The following is a 20,103-nucleotide window of genomic DNA, read 5'->3' as shown; positions in this document are numbered from 1 at the left end:
CCAGTGGAGAGGGGCCATGGGGGCTCCAGCAGAAGCCACAAACACAGCGCTGTCCCCTGAGAACAGAGCCTGGTGTCCCCTCACTGCCCACACATCCTCAGCCCCACAAAGAGCCCCCAATGATTCCATTTCTGGGGGACTGGGAGAGAGTTATCACCAGACAGCAAAAGCAGCTTCCAGGGACATCCCTTATTTGTGTCCCTAAATCCCTGTTAAGGGGTTCTTGGCATGGCTAAACCCTGAGAGACCATCAGCTTCCTGGGAGTGGAAAATAAAGAGCAGCTGAGGGAGCTGGAGGGAAGCTCAGCCTGGAGTAAAGGAGGCTTCAGGGGGTACCTTCTGGCTCTGCACAATTCCCTGACAGGAGGGGGCAGCCGGGGGGAGGGTCAGGCTCTGCTCCCAGGGAACAGGGACAGGACAAGAGGAAATAGCCAAAGGTTGCACCAGTGGAGGTTTAGGTGAGATATTAGGGAAAATTTCTTCACTGAAAAGGTGGTCAGGCATTGAAACAGACACCAAGGGAAGTAGTGAAGTCACCATCCCTGGAAGTAGTCAAAATCATGTGGATATGGCACTTGGGAATATTGATAAATTGTGGCCTTTGCAGTGCTGGGGGTGATGGTTGAACTCAATGGTCTCTGAGATCCACTCCAACTTAAATGATTCCATAATTTTATGGACATGAAACCTCAGTGCACACGGAACAGAGGGCAGAGCCTGCTTGGAGGCTCCTTCTCCATCCACAAAGCCATCCTCAGCCTTGGGCACTACCCTGGCTGTGGGAATTGGTTCAGGTGTTCCTATTCCTGGGGTTTTCCTCAAGCTCTGTCCTAAAGTGAACCACTTCCTTCAAGGCCATGAGGTGCTGGAGCTGGTTACCGAAGCTCCCTCAGGAGAGTGGGATCCTGCAGGCACAGGGAAAGACACTGGAGGCTTTATCCTTCTCCTGTTTATCATCCTAACCTGTGAGGACAGCAAGCCCCATGGGAAAATGTCAGAGTCTAGAACATCCTTCTGGCCACCCTGGAGGGTTTGGAGACCGGACAGGGGGGTCTGGGATCTGTACAAGGGGGTCAACCAGCCTCACACAGAGCCCAGGAGGACACTGCCTCTGATCCCTGGCCATGGGAGTGAATGCCCACATTGTATGAAGAATCACAAGCTGTGAGAATTCAAAATAAGTAGTATTTCGTTTATCATAGAATGTAAATGTAGAATCTAGGATTTTTAGTATATGGGGTCGAAGAGACAAGATGGAGGAATTGGGGAGTGGCCCCTGTGCTCCTTGTTCTTGCTCTCGTCCCCCATCTTTTCCTGAGTTGGATTTTAGAGACTGGTTTAGAGGAGAAATGACATGTTAGCATAGGTAGTAGGCATTGGTAAAATTTTGTAAATAAAAAGTACATTTTGGACAGTGTTTGGGTCAAGAGTGCCGTACATAAGGTGCGGGGCTCTCTGATCCGCCCCAGTCCGCCGCGTGTCCTGCTCTGCTGGGGATGCCTGGCAGAGCTGAGAAAGAACTAAGATAATGTACCCTGCCAGGGAGGCCTGGCAGAGTGGAGAAAGAACTGAGAGATAATGAAGAATAAACAACCTTGGAAACATGCACTGGCGGACTCAGCTTGTCATCTCTGGCTCCGGCGTGAAACACTTAGGGCAAAGAGAAGATGAAAAACCTTATTACCTTGGGGAACAGCAACCCCAAGGAGAGTCCCAGGGAACAGTAACCTTGGGAGAAAACCTTATTACCTCGGGGAACAGCAACCCCGAGGAGAATCTCAGGGAACAACAACCCTGAGAAGAAAAGGGCTCTTATGGAGGGGCTGTCACCTCAGCTGGTGCCATTAGTCACAAAGGCCACGGTGTTTGAGCTGCTCACGCTCCAACAGCTCAGCCCTGGCTGAGGCACTGAGGGAAGGAAATACCTGGTGCGGAGCCAGGAGAGGTTTTACAGCCAGAACGAACAAATGTTGAACATCACTGGGAGTGATATAAGGATCTACAACCCAGGCTGGAGGCTCAGCTCTTCTGAGCCGTGGCACAGACGCCTGTGACTCCCTCAAGGGCTGCTTTCCTCTGGCTTTTCCACCCCATCCCTTCCTGCTCCTCCAGCATGTCCACAGCCCTGCTGGGAGGAGATGCTGGAATAGCTGAGAGCGCTGTTCCTGCACGTCTGTGGTTCCTGTGGTAGGTTTCTTTCCCAGGACTGTCTGTGCCTGCTCTGTGCACACAGGATCAGACCAGGGTTTGAGGAATCCCTGGATGGTTTGGGTTGGAAGGGACTTTTAAACATCACCTTGTCCATCCCCCTGCCATGGACAGGGACACCTCCCACTCTCCCAGGTTGCTCCAAGCCCTGTCCAACCTGGCCTTGGACACTTCCAGGGATCCAGGGGCAGCCCCAGCTCCTCTGGACAACCTGTGCCAGGGTCTCCCCACCTCACCACCCTCACAGGGAAGAATTTCTTCCCAATATCACATCTAAACTTCCCTTCTCTTTAGTTTAAGGCCATTCTCCCTTGTCCCATCACTCCATATCTCAGGGCAAGTGCTGCAGGCAGGCAGATCAGCACTGTCCTGTCCTGTCCAGATCTAGGAAGAGCTGAGACTGTAACAGAGCCCCTCCAAGCCTTGTGCACCCTATTAGTTATGGGACACTGAACCCTGCTGTCCTTTCTTTCTTATTTCCTGTCTTTCCCCACAAAGCCACACTTGTTCCCATCCTTTTTCAGCTTTCTCCCCAGCCTGAGGACTCAGCTTTCTTCCTGCCCCAGCACTCCTGGTCCTTTTGTGTACCTGGGGCTGAATGAAACCAGGAGGAAGGGCATGGAGAGCATGTCCCTGGGAGCCACTGTACAGGAACACTCTGCCCATCCCTGACCTCGGCTCCTCTGTGCTCCCACAGGGCCGTGACGGGAGCTCATTGCTCCCATTCCCGTCGGGAGCAGTTCATCCACCACAGAGCCTGTGCCCAGCTCAGCATCGCCTGCTGAGGTGAGGCTGCACCAGCCCTGTTTGCTGACAGCTCCGTTTCCAGGGCACAGTGCTATTTCCACCCAGGAGTTTCCTCTGCCTGTGAAAACATTATACGCTCCTCCCACTCCCTGCAAAACCAGTGGCTCACACATGACCCTTCAAGAGAGAATAGCTTTGCTCAGCCCTCCTCTGAATTCTCTCCCTCTGCTGCTGCTGCTGGTGTACTAAAGGCAATGTTGTATGGATGTTTTACTGCCAGTACTCCAAGGGAAATGTGGTTCATGGATGTTTTTCTTACTCCAAGCAGATATTGCCAGGCTGGCACTCAAGTCCTAGTTCCTCAGGTGAGAGAGGCAGCTCTGCCAGCCTCTGCCTCGATGCTCGGGAGGATTCCCTGGGGAATTTGGAGTTTCCATGATTACCTGTGAGGCAGATCTTTGGCGGGGATAACTAGGGAGGAAGTCACCATCAGCACAAGGTGTTTTCTCACTGCTCACTGTGCCAGCCAAGGCTTGGCCTGGCCTTGGCAAAGGGCTTCAATGATGTGTTTTTATGGGATTGTGATCATACCCCTTGTTTGTCATGGGGTGACAGTCCTGGCAAGCCCTGCTACCCCCCCCCCCCCAGCTCCCAAGCAGGAGTTGAGGGACACCCCCAGCTGAGGAGGGCACTGGAGTTTAAGGGAATCTCCCAAGGGATGTCTCCAGGGTGGGATGTTTTGCTGCAGCCAGAATGCAGCTGAGGTTGCTTTGTACAGAGGGAGAGGCCCTGAGTGCTCCCCAGACAGCGAGTAAATCAAGGATAATCAGATCTAATGGCCAAAATGTGGGGAAGGAGTGGACATACTGGAAATTCTTGGAATGAGGCTGAGAAAGGCGGAGAAGCACTTGGTGCCCAGTGTCAGACATCAGTAGTGCCCTGCAAGTGCTGCCCATGGGACTCTCTTGTCTCCTCCTGGCACCAGGCTGTGAGGGGATGGCTGCCTCAGAGACCCCCTCTCCAGGGGGTACCAAATGGTCTCACCCCGTCAGCACTGCCCATCCCATTCCCATTCACAAATCCCATTCCCGGCTGGCTCCATGCCCTCCCGACCTTGGTGGCCTCATGAGGCACCGCTTGGCTGCATTTGGAGGCATCCACAGAATGATGACAGTGGTGTTCAGCCCTGTTGCTGTATGGCCCTCCCGGGACAGCCCGGCCCGGCCCCGCCAGGCTCCTCCGGAAAGGGCTCCGATTGCTTCAGCTCCCGAACAATAGGTGCTGGCGGGGCCTCTCAGCCAGCCTGCAGGGCATGGGCTAGTTTTCACAGAATCATGGGATCATTGAGGTTGGAAAAGACTTCCAAGGTCAAGTCCAACCTTTGACCAATCCCCATCTGGTCAACGAGCCCAGAGCACTGAGTGCCACATCCAGTCCTTCCTTAGACACTTCCAGGGATGAGGAATCCATCACCTCCCTGAGCAGCCCCTTCCAAAGCCTGACCACCCTTTCCATGAAAAATTTCCTCCTGATGTCCAACCTGAACCTCCCCTGGCACAGCTTGAGGCCGTTTCCTCTCCTCCTGTCCCTGTTGCCTGGGAACAGAGCCCAACCCCTCAGGTGTCCCCTCCTGTCAGGGAGTTGTGGAGAAGGTCCCCCTTGAGCATCCTTTTCTCCAAGCTGAGCACTCCCAGCCACTGCTGGTTCTCCAGACCCTTCCCTCTGTTCAGTGCCTGACCACCCTCTAGGGGAAGAACCTTTTCCTAATATCCAGCCTAACCCTCCCTGACACAGCTCCGGCCATCCCCTGGTCACCAGAGAGAAGAGCTCACTCCTTGTCCCTCATACTCAGCTGCCATCAGGCCATGGATCTAAGGGGTCTGGAGAGTGGTGGCAGAGGTGGCACAGCAAGCTATGATAGCTGTGAGTCAGGGGCAGAGCTCCCCTGGCTGGGCTGGCTGCAGCCCCATACTGCTCCCATCTGTGAGCGCTTGGAGCAAGGGAAGGGAGCAGTTAGAGGGTTTTACAGCCCACAAGAGCAGATGTTGCTAATTTAGCCTTTGAGTTCCATGCCAAGCCATGGCATGAAGGCTCTGCCCGGCTTTCAGAACCATTGCCAGGTCTCTGGCTTTGAAGATGGTGGGGGTGGGAGAGGGGGCTGGTGAGGGGGGGGGTCATGCATGGATTTTGGATTGGGCACAGAGCCTGAGGCTACGCTGATAGACCTGGGTCTGCACCAGCAACTGCTGGGAAGCTCATCCCACTGGAGCAAAGAAGTCCTGGAGTGATGATCCTCAGACTTGTTCCTCAACCAGGTCTGGGCCAGGACAGATTAATGACTCAGAGTAGAAGGTAGCACCCACAGACACAGGTGGCTCCTCAAATCTCTGTTATTTGGTGGTTGAAGATGAAGAAGCCCTTGTGAGCAATGCCAGGTCCTGGAGCTGCCTGAGTAGGAGAGAGGAGCCAACACTTGGCTCAATCAGAGCATCCTGGGAGACCTGGCACAGGCTGCCCAGTGAAGCTGTGGCTGCCCCTGTGTGGTAGTTTGGGAAGGAAGTGATTTTTTCAAGAAAGTTATAGCAAACCAAATCAGACTCTATGTTTGAATATTGACATTTGGTATAGCCATTAGAAAGATGACGCCTCTGGGAACACACAGGGTTAAAATCAGAGAACTCTCAGGAATCGCTCTCTTCCTTCTGGGATTGGAGAGAGGTAACAGGAGCGGCGGGCTTGACCCGCTCTGCCACAGCCCCTCTCCCCTTCCCCCGGGCCTGGAGCAGCCTGGCCGGGCTCTGCCGCTGCTGCAGCCCTGACAGGGCCGAGCCAGGCCCCGGGTCCCAGCAGCTGCTGGCAGGGGGGGAAGGGGAGGCCCCAGCTACTAACATCTAGCTGACTTTAAGCTTGCCCCGCTGCCATGCCCTGATAACAGCTCTGGGCCCAAGCTGGGCTGGACCCACTTTGGTGCCAGCAAAGGGTGGGGGAAGTGTCCATCGGCCTGTCCTGGCCACTGAGATTCCTGACTGCCATTTCCCCAGGGCAAGCCCCCCTCTCCAGCAGCTGCCAGTCAGAGGAAGGGGGGGAAAAGGCCCTGCTACTCAAGAGATCCTGGCTCCAGCCCCAGCATGGACTGAGTCTGCCACCTTCAGCCATCTCCTGGGGAAGAACCAGCATGCCCTCTGCAGACCTGGGAGAATGTTAACTCTTCCACTGCACAGATGAAGCTTGCAAAGCACTAACCCTTCTCTGAGTGAGAGAAAAGTCAGAATGGGAGACATGTAAAGAGACACTATGAAGAAAACAGGGTCGGTAAAAGAGAAGTTATATCCTGAGTGATGAAGTGATGGAGAAGATGCCTTGGTTTTAGGCTGAAAGTCTTTTGTGAGCTGTGGTAACAGATCGTAATATGCTAGAATATCCCTTTAAACCATGGAAGAAATATGCATTTTTGGGAGATGACGAGAGTATTTAAATTGTAGAGATAAGTAAAGTCATTTGTGATGGACTAAATAAATATTGAAATAGCTGTGATCTAATGGAGAATTTTGAACAGAGGAAGACAGAAGCCCTCTGCCCCCAGGGAAAAAAGAAGACCTCTGTTTCTTGAGCTGAAGATGATTTTAGAGATAGTGAGGAAAACCTTTTGCTTTTGGAACCCTTCATCTTTAAATGATACCCCATGAGTATGCATGAGTCCATGGCCCATAAGTAGCTGCAGGAAAGGCTACGTGATATGGGAGGTTCACAACTGCAGATTTTCCCCGGGCAACTGTTTTTGTGAGAGTTAAAAGCCACAAGCGGACTGTTTCTTTCTTGTGGAAAGTTACCTTAACAGACCAAAAGAGACTTGTCTCTCTAAATGGACTGATGAAAGACTATTTTATGTGGTACTGACCTAGAGTTCTGAGTTTTGTCTTTATACATTGTCCGTGAGAAAGAAAATAAGCTGCTGGGAGAGAGGAAAAGTGGTTTGAAAGTTTTATTCTGATTCTTATTAATTGTTTCCCTCTTATAGTTTTGTTAATAGATCTGTCTATACCTTTTAAGTTTGAGCCTGCTTTGCTTTTCTCCTAATTCTATCTCGCAGCAGAAAAAGAGTAAATTATTCTGATAGATACTCAAACCACTACACTAAATTTGGGAAACAGGAATTGGCAAACGTGAAACCATACAATCTGGATCCCTGGAAGTGTCCCAGGCCAGGTTGCATGGTGGTGGGAACAACCTGGTCTGGTGGAAGGTGTCGCTGCCCACAGCAGGGGTGGGTAGGGCAGTGTATCGGATCCCTGTCCCCGATCCCTCCTATGGCTCTGCCCTGCTGAGGGTCTCGGTCCTGATCGGGGTCGGGCCCGGTGCCGCTCGCGCCGCCCGTCTCTGGTGCTTTGCTGCCCTCGCGCGGCCACCACTGCCACCGCAGCGCCGGTAGAGTGGGGACAGTGCGGGGACAGCGCGACCCGGGGCCCCCAAAGCACCTCAAAAGAGCCCCAAAGCACCTAGCCCATGGAGGGAACAGCGGCTACCACCCACCCCCGTAGCTTAAGGACAGGTGTCCCTCTGTGCAGCGCTGGCAGAAGTCAGGGAGCCTCCCCTGTGCCCACAGCCCCAGCGGGGACAGGGCAGGGGTCACCTGGATGGGCTGTGGGACTGAAGGCAGGGCCAGAGCCGGGCACACTGACAGCGAGGTAAGGAAAGAGCTGAGGCTGAGCTTAAATAGAGCCACAGGCAGGTGTGTGGGAAGCCCCAGGTGAGGCTGCTCAGGCTGTGACAGCCCCGAGTGCTCAGGGACTTGCACTTCATCCCTCTTCCCTCACCTTCCTCCTTCACTCTTTCCCTCCTTTCCCCATGCCATATGTCTGTGGTGGCTCCCGTGTCGAAATGGGGTGGGAGTCCAAAGACGTGTGGGAGGTTTGAGGGCAAGTAGAGATCAGGAAAAATTGGGGGCTGGAAAAGGGAGGGAGGCCAAAGAGAGGTGAGAGGACAATAAAAATGTAGTGGGAAACAGAGACTGAGAGGTTGATGAAGAGTGGAGGCCGCTGAAAAACAGGAGGCTGAAAAGGAGCAGAAGCATAAAGAATAACTGGAGACCATTAAATTAAGTGGAGACTTAATATAAAACTGTGGCCAAAAAGGGGTGGAAGGCCAAGGGGGACTGGGACGTGGGAAAAAAGTGAGGAACAAAGAGATGCTGAATAAATAGCGGAGCCCCTAAAAATGCCGAGGTTTGAACGAGTGGGAGGTGGGGCTTGGTGGTGCTCCCTGCTTGCCCTGCCTGCTTTTCCCTGCCTTTCCCAGCCCTTCTCTGCCCTTCCCAGCCCCATGGCTCCATGTCATGGAGCCCAGCGTGCACTAGAGGACAGCTGAGCTCCACGTGAGTGGCCGGGAGGAGCCCCTGCAGCCCCTGCCTTGCCCTGCCCTCTGGCATCTCCAGCCCCGGATGCCTGTCCTTGGTCACCCCTCAGCCCCAAGCATCCCACAGCTCGGAGCATAGCCCGGAGCATTCTCCAACCTGGAGCATCTCCACAGCCTGGAGCATCCCTGCTGGTCCTGAGTCCCCTGCCAATCCCGAATATCCCTGCCAGCCTCAAGCACTCTTCCAGCCCTGAGCAGACCTGCAGTCCAGAGAGCCTCTGGCAGCTCTGAAGTCCCTGGCAGCATCCCTGCAGTCCCCAATACCACTGGCAGCATCCCTGCACCCTTGGAAACATCCCTGCAGCCCCGGGCATCCCTGACAGCATTCCTGCAAACTACCTGGATCATCCCCCAGCCTGGAGCACAGCCCAACCTCACTCAGGACTCTCAGACCTCCTGGACCTGGAGAATGAGAGGTTTTGGGCTGCCAAAGGTGAAACTGGGGGGTATTAGGTACTTCTGCTTGTCCATGGGATTTATAGATTCTTGTACTTTATTTAAATCCAGAACATGGAGTGTTACTTTGCAGGGAGCAGCTGCCTCTGCAGGAGCTGTTGTGATTTCACAGTAAATATGGGAAATGTTCCTTTTTTCCCCAGTTTCAGGTCAGGTGGGATGGGAGCTCTGTGCACTGGGGGGCTTCAGCAGGCCCTGCCACCAGAAGCTGCTGCTGGCATTAAAAATCAGGAGGAATGAAGGGATACAGAACATCCCGGCCATGGCAGTGTGGCAGACACACAGCCCTCACTGGGGGTCCCCCCCAGCCCCCTTCCTGTCCCTGCAGAGGGGGCTCCCAGCTGGGAGCTTGCTCTGCCTCCCAGATCCCATCTAGAGCCAGAAAGTGTTTCCTGATGTTTAACTTCCACTTCACCCTGTGCTCCATGTGGACAGGGGCAGCCGTGGCCTCACAGCCTGTCCTGTCCCCACACACCTGCGGTGTCCTCACTCCTCTGCTGCTCCAGCAGGGCAGGGGATGGTCCCTTGCCTCACTCACACCCCCTCAGGGGGTTCTCCTTTCAGAGGATCAGCTTATCCACCCCATTGGGCACATAGAGAGCAGCGGTTGGACCAGCAGGACTGGCACCACCTTGGGATGGCTCCTTGGGGTGAACAATCCCTTTTCTCATGGCCCCCCTCTGGGCTGTCAGTGCCACCTCAACTCCCACACCCCTCATACAGCATCAGAGCCACACTGTCACCTCCCTGGATTCTCAGGATTGCTGTGGGATCAATCCCATGGGCATTTGGCTGCCTGGGCAGTGTGTCCTGGGCATGGGGACCAGTGAGGACTGGGGTGTGCAGCCCCTGCTCAGGGCAGAGGAGCAGCTGTGTTTGTTTTCCATCTGCTGCAGGGAACAACAGGGGATTTTTTTAAATTAATTTTATTTTTTCGAGGCTTTGTATGTTCTTCACCAGCCAGAATCCATCATGTAAACATCCTGCTGTGTCTTTAGGAGAGGGGAGGTGTTGGGCCTCCCACTCTGCAGGGCTGTCCCTCTTGCCCACCTCCCACCCATCATAGGTGGCACAGGAGAGTGCCAACATCCCTCTAGCTCAGCATGGTCCCTGTGACCTGGCTGGTCACCCCAAGGATCCCCAGGAATCCCCAGGAATGCAGGAGACCTTCTGGCTGCAGACTGCTGCCAGTGCCAGCCCCGAGTACAGCATCCAACAGGCAAAGACCTGCCAAAAATTACTCATGCTGTCCCTTCAGAGGGAGAGGAGGTGGTACCTGCTGGGGGGAAGAGAGAAGGGGATGTCCTGGGGTCAGTGGGTTGAGATACCCCAGGAAAGCTCCCAACCTGCATCCTGTGCATCCCATCTGGGAGGCAGAGAGGATGGGAAGCTGAAAGAAGGAGACAGGAGAAACACCAGGATTTGGGACCAAAATGAACCTGTGTGCTTGCTCTGAGCATCCCACAAGGCTTTCCTGTCCCATGCTCCAGGCAGGAGCACAGGCATCTCCTGGTGGGGTGTGTGGCTGGATTAACCAGCAGAGTCTCCCAGGCAGAGTCCTGTGATTTCAATCCCAATGACCAGGGGCTCCCTGACCCCTCCACCCCCCTCTGCAGCAGCGGCCCCACACCACCTGCCTGCCCAGCTCTTGCCACTCCCGGTGTGGGGGATGTGGGTGACACAGGGACGTGGAGCAGGAGGCACAGTGCTGGTGGCAGAGGGCTCTGGAAGAATGTGGTCAATCACTCCATTAAGATTCCCAGTCCCTCATGCTGTGTGGGAGCAGGACAGGAAGGACAGCCCTCACACACGCTGCTGCTGCCAAGGCTTCATCAGCGGGTTTGTTCCGAGTCATGGCCTGCTTGATTAATCTAGGCTGCCTCTGCTGGGCTGCTGATTCCTGAGCCTGCCAGAGAGCACATTTGGGACTATTATGCACAGAAAATTGTGCAGGTTCTGGCTGAATTACCGGTGTCCAGGGAAACAGAACATTCCCTCGGTGGCACCAATGCTAATGGTGCTGCAGCAGGGCCGGTGCCAGACAGACCCAGGGGACAAACCCCGACGCTCCAAGGGACATCAGTCCTGCTCTGAACCGGAGAGGGAAGACCAACTGCTGTCTCAGAACATCATCATCTCTGGTGGTGGGGAGAGGAAGCATCTGACTTTGAAGGAATCAGCACCCTCAGGCTGAGGGGCAGCTCTGTAGCCGGGGGCTGAAGTGAGGGCTGCGGAGACATACAGCCTTGGATGGGGACATACAGCCTCCAATAGGGTCATCCAGCCTCTTTTGGGACCAGGAATGCAGCCCCAGCACCCAGGAGAGTTTGGCAACAGCAGATTGGCATTGTTTACCCTGCAACTTCGGCTGTGGCTAGAGCTTGTTAAGGGGTCAGGGGGTTTGGGTTGTTTTCCTGTACTTTACAATTTCCTATGTGGGACTTTATGAGACAAGAGGGCGCCTCCAGCCACAGAGACATTTTGGTTTGGGTTAGAAATGGAAGGAAGGGAAGGAATAAATGCACCCAGGCATCACCTCCCCCTCCCTGCCTCCTCTCTCTCCCTCGCTCTCTCTCCTCAGTCCCTCACCAGCTTCCTCTGGCTTGGGGGAACTTTGTTTAAAGCAAACGTAATATATTTTTAATGAGGCCTGTTAATTAGCCCTGGCCCCAGCCCGCTGCACACGGCTTCCTTGGAGCTGGGCCAGGGCTCTCCAGAGGTGCCGGCAGCTCTTTCAGAGAATCATGGAATCACTGAGGTTGGAAAAGCCCTCTGAGATCATCGAGTGCAACTGTCCCCCAGCACTGCCAAGGACACGACTAACCATGTCCCCAAGTACCACATCCACACAGCTTTTAAACCCCTCCAGGGATGGGGACTCCACTGGACAGCCCTTTCCATGAAGAAATGTTCCCTAATATCCAACCTAAACCTCTCCTGGGGCATCATGAGGCTGTTTCCTCTTGTCCTGTCTTTGTTCCTTGGGAGCAGAGCCGGACCTGCTTCTTTTGCCCCGTGTGCAGGCTGAGGGCAGGCCCCCATTGTGCCTGGATGCCATCCTTGTCACAGCAGGTTCCTGCTGGCATCCTGCTCCAGGCATGGGCAGCTGCTGCTCCAGAACCTGCCCCTGGCACTTGTTTTTGCACAACAACCAGGGCTGCTGCATTGATAAAGTGGCAGCAGTGCTGTTCCCTGCTCTCCCAGGCCCTGAGGGCAAACATTCCTGGCATATTTGTCATGTTCAGCTCAATACAGCATCCTTCAGAAAAGATAAAAAATCAAATAAAAGAAAATCACAATTCTTTCACTGCTCCCTTCAGTGTTCTTTTACCCTTCAGCTTTTTCATTCCAGTCCTGAAGAACCATCTGGATGGGGAAGCCTGGAGAGCTGCAGCCCTCACTTGACTGGGGCAGGGCCGGGGAGGCTCAGCTGGTTATAGGGACACTGGGGGAGCCCCCACTGTATCCCCTGATACCCACTGGGACTTGGGGAGAAGGGAGCTGGAGGTGTAATGGGGCAGGTGCATGTGAAGCTTGTGGGTGGCAGGGACATGGGGAGGGTGGCACTGGGTGGCCTCAAATGAGGCCTCAAAAGCAGGGAAAGGATTTCACATAGTGCATTTTTATTAAGTTAAACAGAGTTCAGGGATTCCCTGGCACCCTGGTGCCCAGGGGCTGATTCCACTGTGGTGGCACCAGACCTGTCACCTCATGGCTGGCCCAGCACCATCACCCCACCCCATCCCATTCCTCTCCCTCCTCACCAACCACCCTCCTCTTGTGCCCTTTGCTCTTCCACAAAAGTTCTTAACCCACCCTCCTGCAGGTTTATAAACACTTGCTTTGAGGCGAGCAGGTGAGATCCATCCCAAAACTCCATAAGGAATGGCCCTTCCTGGCTGTGGGCACTCCCGGTGCTGCCCATGCTGGGGCTTGCTGGGAGCTGCTCCCTTTCAAAGGCCACCTGGCTCCGGAGGCAGGCAGCTTCAGAGAGCTCTCCCAGCTTGGGAAAAAGCCTCCAAGGCTCCTCTTTCCTAGCTGTTTTTGCCTCCTGAGCCCAGTGGATGAGGCTGTGCCCAGCCACGATCTGTGTCACCTCTGCCAGGAGCACAGCCCCAGGGGTGGGATGGGATGGGATGGGGGCCACGGCCGCCCCCCAAGATTCAGGTCTGGGGGAGTCCAAGGAGCTGAGGGAATGGAGAAGCAGAAGGAAGTGGTGTGGGCAAATCCCTGCTCCTGTGGGCAGCTGCCCATCCCACCCTGCCAGGATCCAGCAGTGCTCGCAGCTTTCCCACTCCCATCCCCAAATCCACCTCCAGGAAGGTGACGTTTTTGGAGGAGAATGAAAGGAAAGCCAGGGGACACTTGCTGTGTTAATTCTGTCAGGGAGCCAAAGAATATGAAGCACCCCTTTGTTTTTTGGAGCAATTATCCTCCACGATTTGGCTTTTGGTATCTCCATGTGTGTGAAATGAGGGATTATATCCTCCTTATCCATGGGGGGATCGCTGCCTCCTCTCCACACTGCCCTGTGCTCCCACCTTCTCCTCTCCCCCATTCCTGGGCTGTGCCACACTGGGCACCCAGTCCAGTTCTCCCTGCCCTGCTCAACAAAAGAGAAAGATGCAGAGCATCACTTAAAACACAGAATCCTGGAATAACTGAGGTTGGAAAAGCCCTCCAAGACTGAGTCCAACCTGTGACAAATCCCAGCCCAGAGCACTGAGTGCCATGTCCAATTGTTCCTTGGACACCTCCAGGGATGGGGACTCCACCACCTCCCTGGGCAGCCCCTTCCAATGCCTGAACACCCTTTCCATGAAGAAATTTGTCCTAATCAATGAATCCTGGTCACCGATGTTTGCCACAACAGAGTGTTGTGGCTTTTTTGCCAAGCCGTCACCTACAGCACCCCAACATCTCCCTGGAATGGATCCCTCTCATCCCAATTCCCACCCAACAGACCCATGGGATCTAGCGGTGAAGCAGCTGCTGTACCACTCCAGGGAGTCTCAGATGCTCTGGAACTCCAGGATACTCCATGACCACAGCCCCACCCATGAGCTGTGTGATGGGGAGGCAGGAGCTTTGTGCTCCCTGTGCTGGCCTAGATCCCAACATGAAGGTTTCCAAGCTCCAGGGATGGGATTGGGGCCGGCAAATGCTCTGCAGTGGCCCCAGAGCCTCCCTCTGCTCCGGTTGCCCCCACACTTGGCTCTCAATCACAGCAGCTCCTTCCATATCCCATTCCTGAGCCAAAGCCTCCCTGAGATACCCCTTATCTCTCCTCAGGGCTGCCAGGTTTTACAAGGGGCTTTACTTTAAAGCACAGAGCAAATCTGATGGGTATAAAAGCAGAGACTGGAATGCTGCAGGGCCAGTGGATGCTGCAGGGCCAGCCCCGCCAGGGGACACAGCTCTAGGGTCCCCTCCGTGATGCTGCCAGCTTCAAATGTGACATTAGAAACAGCTGCCAGAGAAAACATTCCTGGGTTTTCTGGATGAAGGATTTGAGCAAAGTTTCTGCCTTTCTTCTCAGTGTCCAAAGGGAGCTTATGGAAAAGATGGAGAGTGGCTTTTTACATGGACAGCCAGTGACAGGAAAAAGGGAAATAGTTTTAAATTGAAAGATAGGAGATTTACATTGGCTATTAGGAGGAAATTCTTCCCTGTAAGGGTGGGGAGGCCCTGGCACAGGTTGCCCAGAGAAGCTATGGCTGCCCCTGGATCCCTGGAAGTGTCCCAGGCCAGGTTGGACAGGACTTGGAGCAACCTGGGCTGGTAGAAGGTGTCCCTACCCATGGCAGGGGGTGGCACTGGATGAGCTTTAAGGTCTCTTCAAACCCAAACCATTCCATGATTCTATGATTTAGCAGTCCTCCCATCTGTCCTTCTCCCATGGAAGAGACTGGAGACTTCACATGCACACAGGTCATGGCAGGGCGAAAGCTGGAATGCTCTGTGTGTCCCTGTAGGAACACACATATGTTCCCTATAGGGAAAACATAGCAGGATAAACAAGGCTGAGCTCCTTGGGCTGTCCCACATCCAGGTCTGGGGGGCAACTCAGACCCCCCTCTCTCATCCCTCCTCCAGCTGCAACTGCCTCCGGTTTGCAAAAGGTCCAGGGGTCCGGGAAACCTAGAAACAGCCTGGGCTAAACAGGACGTGAGCAGGAGCATTTGTCCAGCAGTGCTGGGGCATGGACACAGCGCTCCTGGGGGACCAGGGGAGCGGTTGGGAGCCAGCAATGCTGGGGGTGATGGGGGATTGCATCAGGAGCATCCTGATCCTGCAATTCCAAGTGCCCCCTGCACAGTGTGACAGCAAGACAGGCTGAGAGAGCTTGGGGTGTTCATCTGGAGAAGAGAAGGCTCCAGGCAGAACTTAGAGCCCTTCCAGTGCCTAAAGGGGCTCCAGGAGAGCTGGAGAGGGACTTGGGACAAGGGATGGAGGGACAGGACAAGAGGAAACTGCTTCCCACTGCTAGAGGGCAGGGTTAGATGGGATATTGGGAAGGAATTCTTCCCTGTGAGGGTGGGGAGGCCCTGGCACAGGGTGCCCAGAGAAGATATGGCTGCCCCTGGATCCCTGGAAGTATCCAAGGCCAGGTTGGATGGGGCTTGGAGCAACCTGGGATAGTGGAAGGTGTCCTTACCCATGGAAGGGGTGGAAGGACACCCTGGTCTGTACAGCCCTTTCCAACCCAAAGCAGTCTGTGATTCCATGATTCCCTGTACAGAGGCTCCATGTTCACTTCCCATGCAGCTGGGATGCTCTGCCTCCCTTTCCTCACAATTGCAAAGGAAGGTTTGGAAACAACAGCTGCAAAAGTGTGGGTGTAAAACAAGAACCCGTGACTTAAATTTGGGGGGTTTTATCTGTGTGAAGGCTCTTTGTGCAGTCTTGGAGCTGGTGATCCTGATGGGAGCTGCTGTGATTCTGGGAGGATTCAATGGCAGTTCTGCAGCAGGCTTAGTCCCAACAAAAGAGAGGAAGAACAAAACCACCTGGAGGAAGCAGTGGAACCCATTTTCTATTGGAATGGCTGGAAAGAGCAGGAATCTCTGCCCAAAGCAGTGCTGGGCTCATGCAAGGTCTGGCCAAAAATTAGCCTGATTGTTTAATGAGCTTCCCACAGGATGAGGACCTGAGCAGAGGAATTCCAACCCATGGAAGGGGACACAGCAGCACTGGTGAGTGTGGGGGGTCCGGGTGCTCCCCAACACCCCACATCCCCACCAAGCAATGGATTTTCTTATCAGAAGCACCTGGCAGAGACCCAACTGCTCCAGCTCTAATAAAGGAGCTGTCAGCTCCGTGGGATGGGGGTCTCCGGGCACAGGGAGGTGACGGACGAGCCAAGCCCTCTGCTCCTGGCCGTTCCTAGGGAACATCTCTGCCTGGAGGCTTTAATGACAAAGCCACATGTGTGTGAGGAGGAGTAAGCCAAGGAGCCCGTGCCAGGTCATGCTACCTACTTAATACCTGGGACCTGTGCCGTGCTGATGATTCCCGCCTGGATAATGAGTACTTTTAGCACTCTGCTAGAGTGCTTTTAGTGCCCGAAGAGGCCGTTCCTGGCTGGCTCCAAAGGGAATGCTGGGGCTGCTGATGTTATTCCAAGGATATCTTCCTGTACACAGATCCGAAGGGACTTGCAGAATATCCTGATCTTTTTCTCTTTTATGATGATTTTTTTCAGTTTTCTCTGATGTAAGCAGAAATAAATTTGCTGCTTTGGAAACAGGGAAAACTGCTGGGCCCTTCCCTGCTCTGGCACCAGGCATGGAGCTGGGACAAAGAGCGCATCTGTCCCTCCTTGTCCCCTCCAGAGCCTGGGGCCAAAGGACAGGTCCATGCTGGGAGCAGAAAGGGGGGTTGGCCCCTATCCTTTGGTGGGAGCACTGGGCTCCATCTGGAAGTACTAAGGATGGGGGGAAAGCTGAGTTTCCAGTATTGGGTTTGGCTGGGATCTTGTTGTAGCAACTGCTGTTAATGCAAATGCTGGGGTGATTTGCTCCAGCTCGCTTAGCATGAACATGAGGCAAAAAAAGCAGGATTTCTCCAGCCAGAGTCATCAGTCAGGGCAGAAGAGGAGGAGGAGGAGGCAGAGGAGAAAGAGAAGGAGGAGGAGGAAGAGGGCATTGAGATGCCCAGCTCCATGAGCTGCTTGGGGCACTGCAGGAAGGAGCCCATCCAGGTCTCCTCATGATCCCTGGACATCCCTTGGGGGTATTTTCTGGGCTTTTGGGATTATATTCCCAAAATTTTTGGCAGTTGCTGTGGCTGTTGTTTATACCCATGACACCAGGGGATGAACATCCACCCTGATCACTGGGAAAGAGCCCGTGCTGCTGTGGCCGAGTTTCTCAGGTATCGTGGGCATGATATGCTCACAGATACCATTTGAGCTATTCCAGACTAGGCCAAACTAGGCCTCAGGCCTGGGCCTAGTAGGCCGCGGAACGTTCCGAGTACGTAGTAGCAGATAACCTTATCTCCTACTAGGTATGTGTTAAGGTATGGCCACTCGCAGCATGGAGGTAATGGCACTAGATCTCCGTAGCCACCTTAATCCTAGATTGCTTACATACTTCTGTATGCTCACTGCCTATCACAATGCACCTGTTACTGTAAACTATCTGCTCTGTACTTAACCGGCCATCTCGCGGAATAAAGCGGAGTTCGTGCTGGAAACCATACTGGTTTGGTCTCACGTTACTCTAGTCCCCAGTCTTTCCAGGGTTCGACAACAGTGGCGCCCGAACAGGGACATGTTATCGCAGCTGCATTGACGGGAAAGCCCTTCAACCGTTTTACTAACAAAAAATCAGCGGCAAAGTCCCAGTGCAACCGCTGTGGTGAAATGGGTCATTTCAGGCGGACCTGCCAAAAGCCTGTTTGGTGTCACCACTGCAATGTGGACACCCATGCCACAGAGATCTGCAGGAAACAGGGAAACTTCACGGCCAGCGCGCCGAGGCAGCGCGCCAAGACACAAATCAATGCCTCAACCCACCAGACCCCAAAAAAGACTCATTGAGACGGACCAGACCTGCTGCGTGGAGAAGTGTTGGTGTGGACATAACAGCAGCAGAAGAAGTCACCTTGCAAGATAAGGAAGTCACTCTAATCCCGACTGATGTCTCTGAACCCATCTATAATACAGTTTCCTCAGCTGGAGGTTTGATATTAGGAGGAGCCTCCACGAGCAAACAGGGTATTATGGTGGTGCCAGGAGTCATCAATGCTAATTACACTGGACAGTTAAAAGTAATGGTTTATGCCCTGCAGCCTCCTGTGACAATCCCAAAGGGGAGCAAGATTGCTCAGATCATCCCCTTTGAGAACATCCTGCCACGTCGTCAGTCCCAAAAGCAGCCTGCGGAAGCCGAAGGCGGAGCTGAGAGCTTTGGCTCTATGGGACACAGTGTTTTCCTTACAGTGGATTTACACGAGCGGCCACGGATTGCAGTGAAACTGCAACGAGGCGATGAAGTTATTGGCGTGGAACCACTTCCAGACACCGGCGCAGACATATCTTTAATTAACAAATTACATTGGCCTTCTCATTGGCCTTTGACATCCCCCTATACCCGCGTTGTGGGCGTAGGAGGCCTGACTGTTCCCTCAATAAGTGCAGATCCTATTCGGATCATCTTTGAAGATGGACAAGTGGTTGTGGCTCATCTATATGTTGTGCCAATGCATGAAGAGATTCTGGGGCTGCTAGGAAGAGATGTGCTTTCCCAAATAGGGATGGTTTTGACTACTGACCGGCATTTTCCTTAGTGGCCACTGCAGAGCAGCCACCCATTTTAAAAATCACCTGGTTGACGGATACCCCTGTGTGGGTTGAGCAGTGGCCAATGACAGAGAAGAGGCTGCGAATTACCAAGCAATTGGTGCAGGAACAATTAGAAGCAGGTCACATTCGACCCTCAGTGAGTCCATGGAACACACCGATTTTTGTCATCCCTAAAAAATCAGGGAAATGGAGACTGCTACATGACCTTCGTAAGGTTAATGAGCAGATGCAAGCGATGGGTGCTCTGCAACCAGGCTTGCCAGCACCGACCATGATTCCTCAAGGGTGGGACATCGTGATCATCGATTTGAAGGATTGTTTTTTCACGATCCCACTCCACCCTCAAGATACTCAGCGCTTTGCCTTCACTGTGCCATCTATTAACAGAGCAGCGCCAGCACAACGGTATGAATGGGTAACTCTTCCTCAGGGAAGTCGTACCTCGCCTACCATGTGCCAGATATTCGTCAATTGGGCTTTGCAGCCGATTCGTCAGCGTTTTTCCAATGCAATGATTTATCACTACGTCGATGACATCCTTGTTGCTACTAAGGAGCCTCTGCCCACAGAGGACTTGGACTGGCTGATCACGCAGTTAAAACATCGTGGTCTGACTGTGGCCCCGGAAAAGATACAGCGATCAGCCCCGTGGAAGTACTTAGGATGGCTGATCACGAGTGCACAAATCCGGCCACAGAAAATTACTTTACATACCAACATTTCAACGTTATATGATGCTCAGAGACTTTTTGGAGACCTGCAATGGGTTCGTCCCATTGTAGGAATCACCAATGAGGACTTGCAACCGTTTCTACCATGGCTACACGGTAATGATGCCAGTAGCCTTCGACAATGTACCCCTGAACAGCAACGAGCCTTAGTCAAGGTGTCAGAGAAGCTGCAACGGGGTTGGAGCATTCGCCGCATAGAACACCTGCCACTGTCACTGTTCCTCTCCAACGCAGATGCCTGTCCGTTTGCCATCATCTTTCAATGGCAAAAGAAAAAGGGGGAACACCAGTCTGGGTCAAAATCGACAGCTGGGGTGATTGAATGGGTGTTCTTGCCGGTGCAGCCGAAGAGTCGTGTTATGACAAGAACAGAAGCCCTTGCTATGCTCATCAGAAAAGGGAGAGATAGGATCTTAGAGATCGATGGGGAAGAACCGGCAGATATCAGTGTTCCGATCAGAAATGAAGATCTGGACTGGAAGCTGAGACATTCTGTGGAGCTGCAAGAAGCATTGTTGGGTTTTACAGGTGTGGTTCACAATCGACAGCCAAAGGGTCTGATGTGGACTCTGATTGCACGCCATCAGTGGCTGGAGAAGCCTTTGTGTTCCATGACACCTGTGGACGGCAGAACAGTTTATACGGATGCCGGCCGAAAGACACAAAGAGCTGTGTGTGTGTGGAAACAGCAAGGAGAATGGAAGCAGCATTTAATCCACAGTGAAGCCGGAGACAGCT

The sequence above is a fragment of the Prinia subflava genome (assembly GCF_021018805.1).
Source record: "Prinia subflava isolate CZ2003 ecotype Zambia chromosome W unlocalized genomic scaffold, Cam_Psub_1.2 scaffold_31_NEW, whole genome shotgun sequence".
Classification (NCBI taxonomy): domain Eukaryota; kingdom Metazoa; phylum Chordata; class Aves; order Passeriformes; family Cisticolidae; genus Prinia; species Prinia subflava.
Note: the sequence above shows the minus strand (reverse complement) of the source record.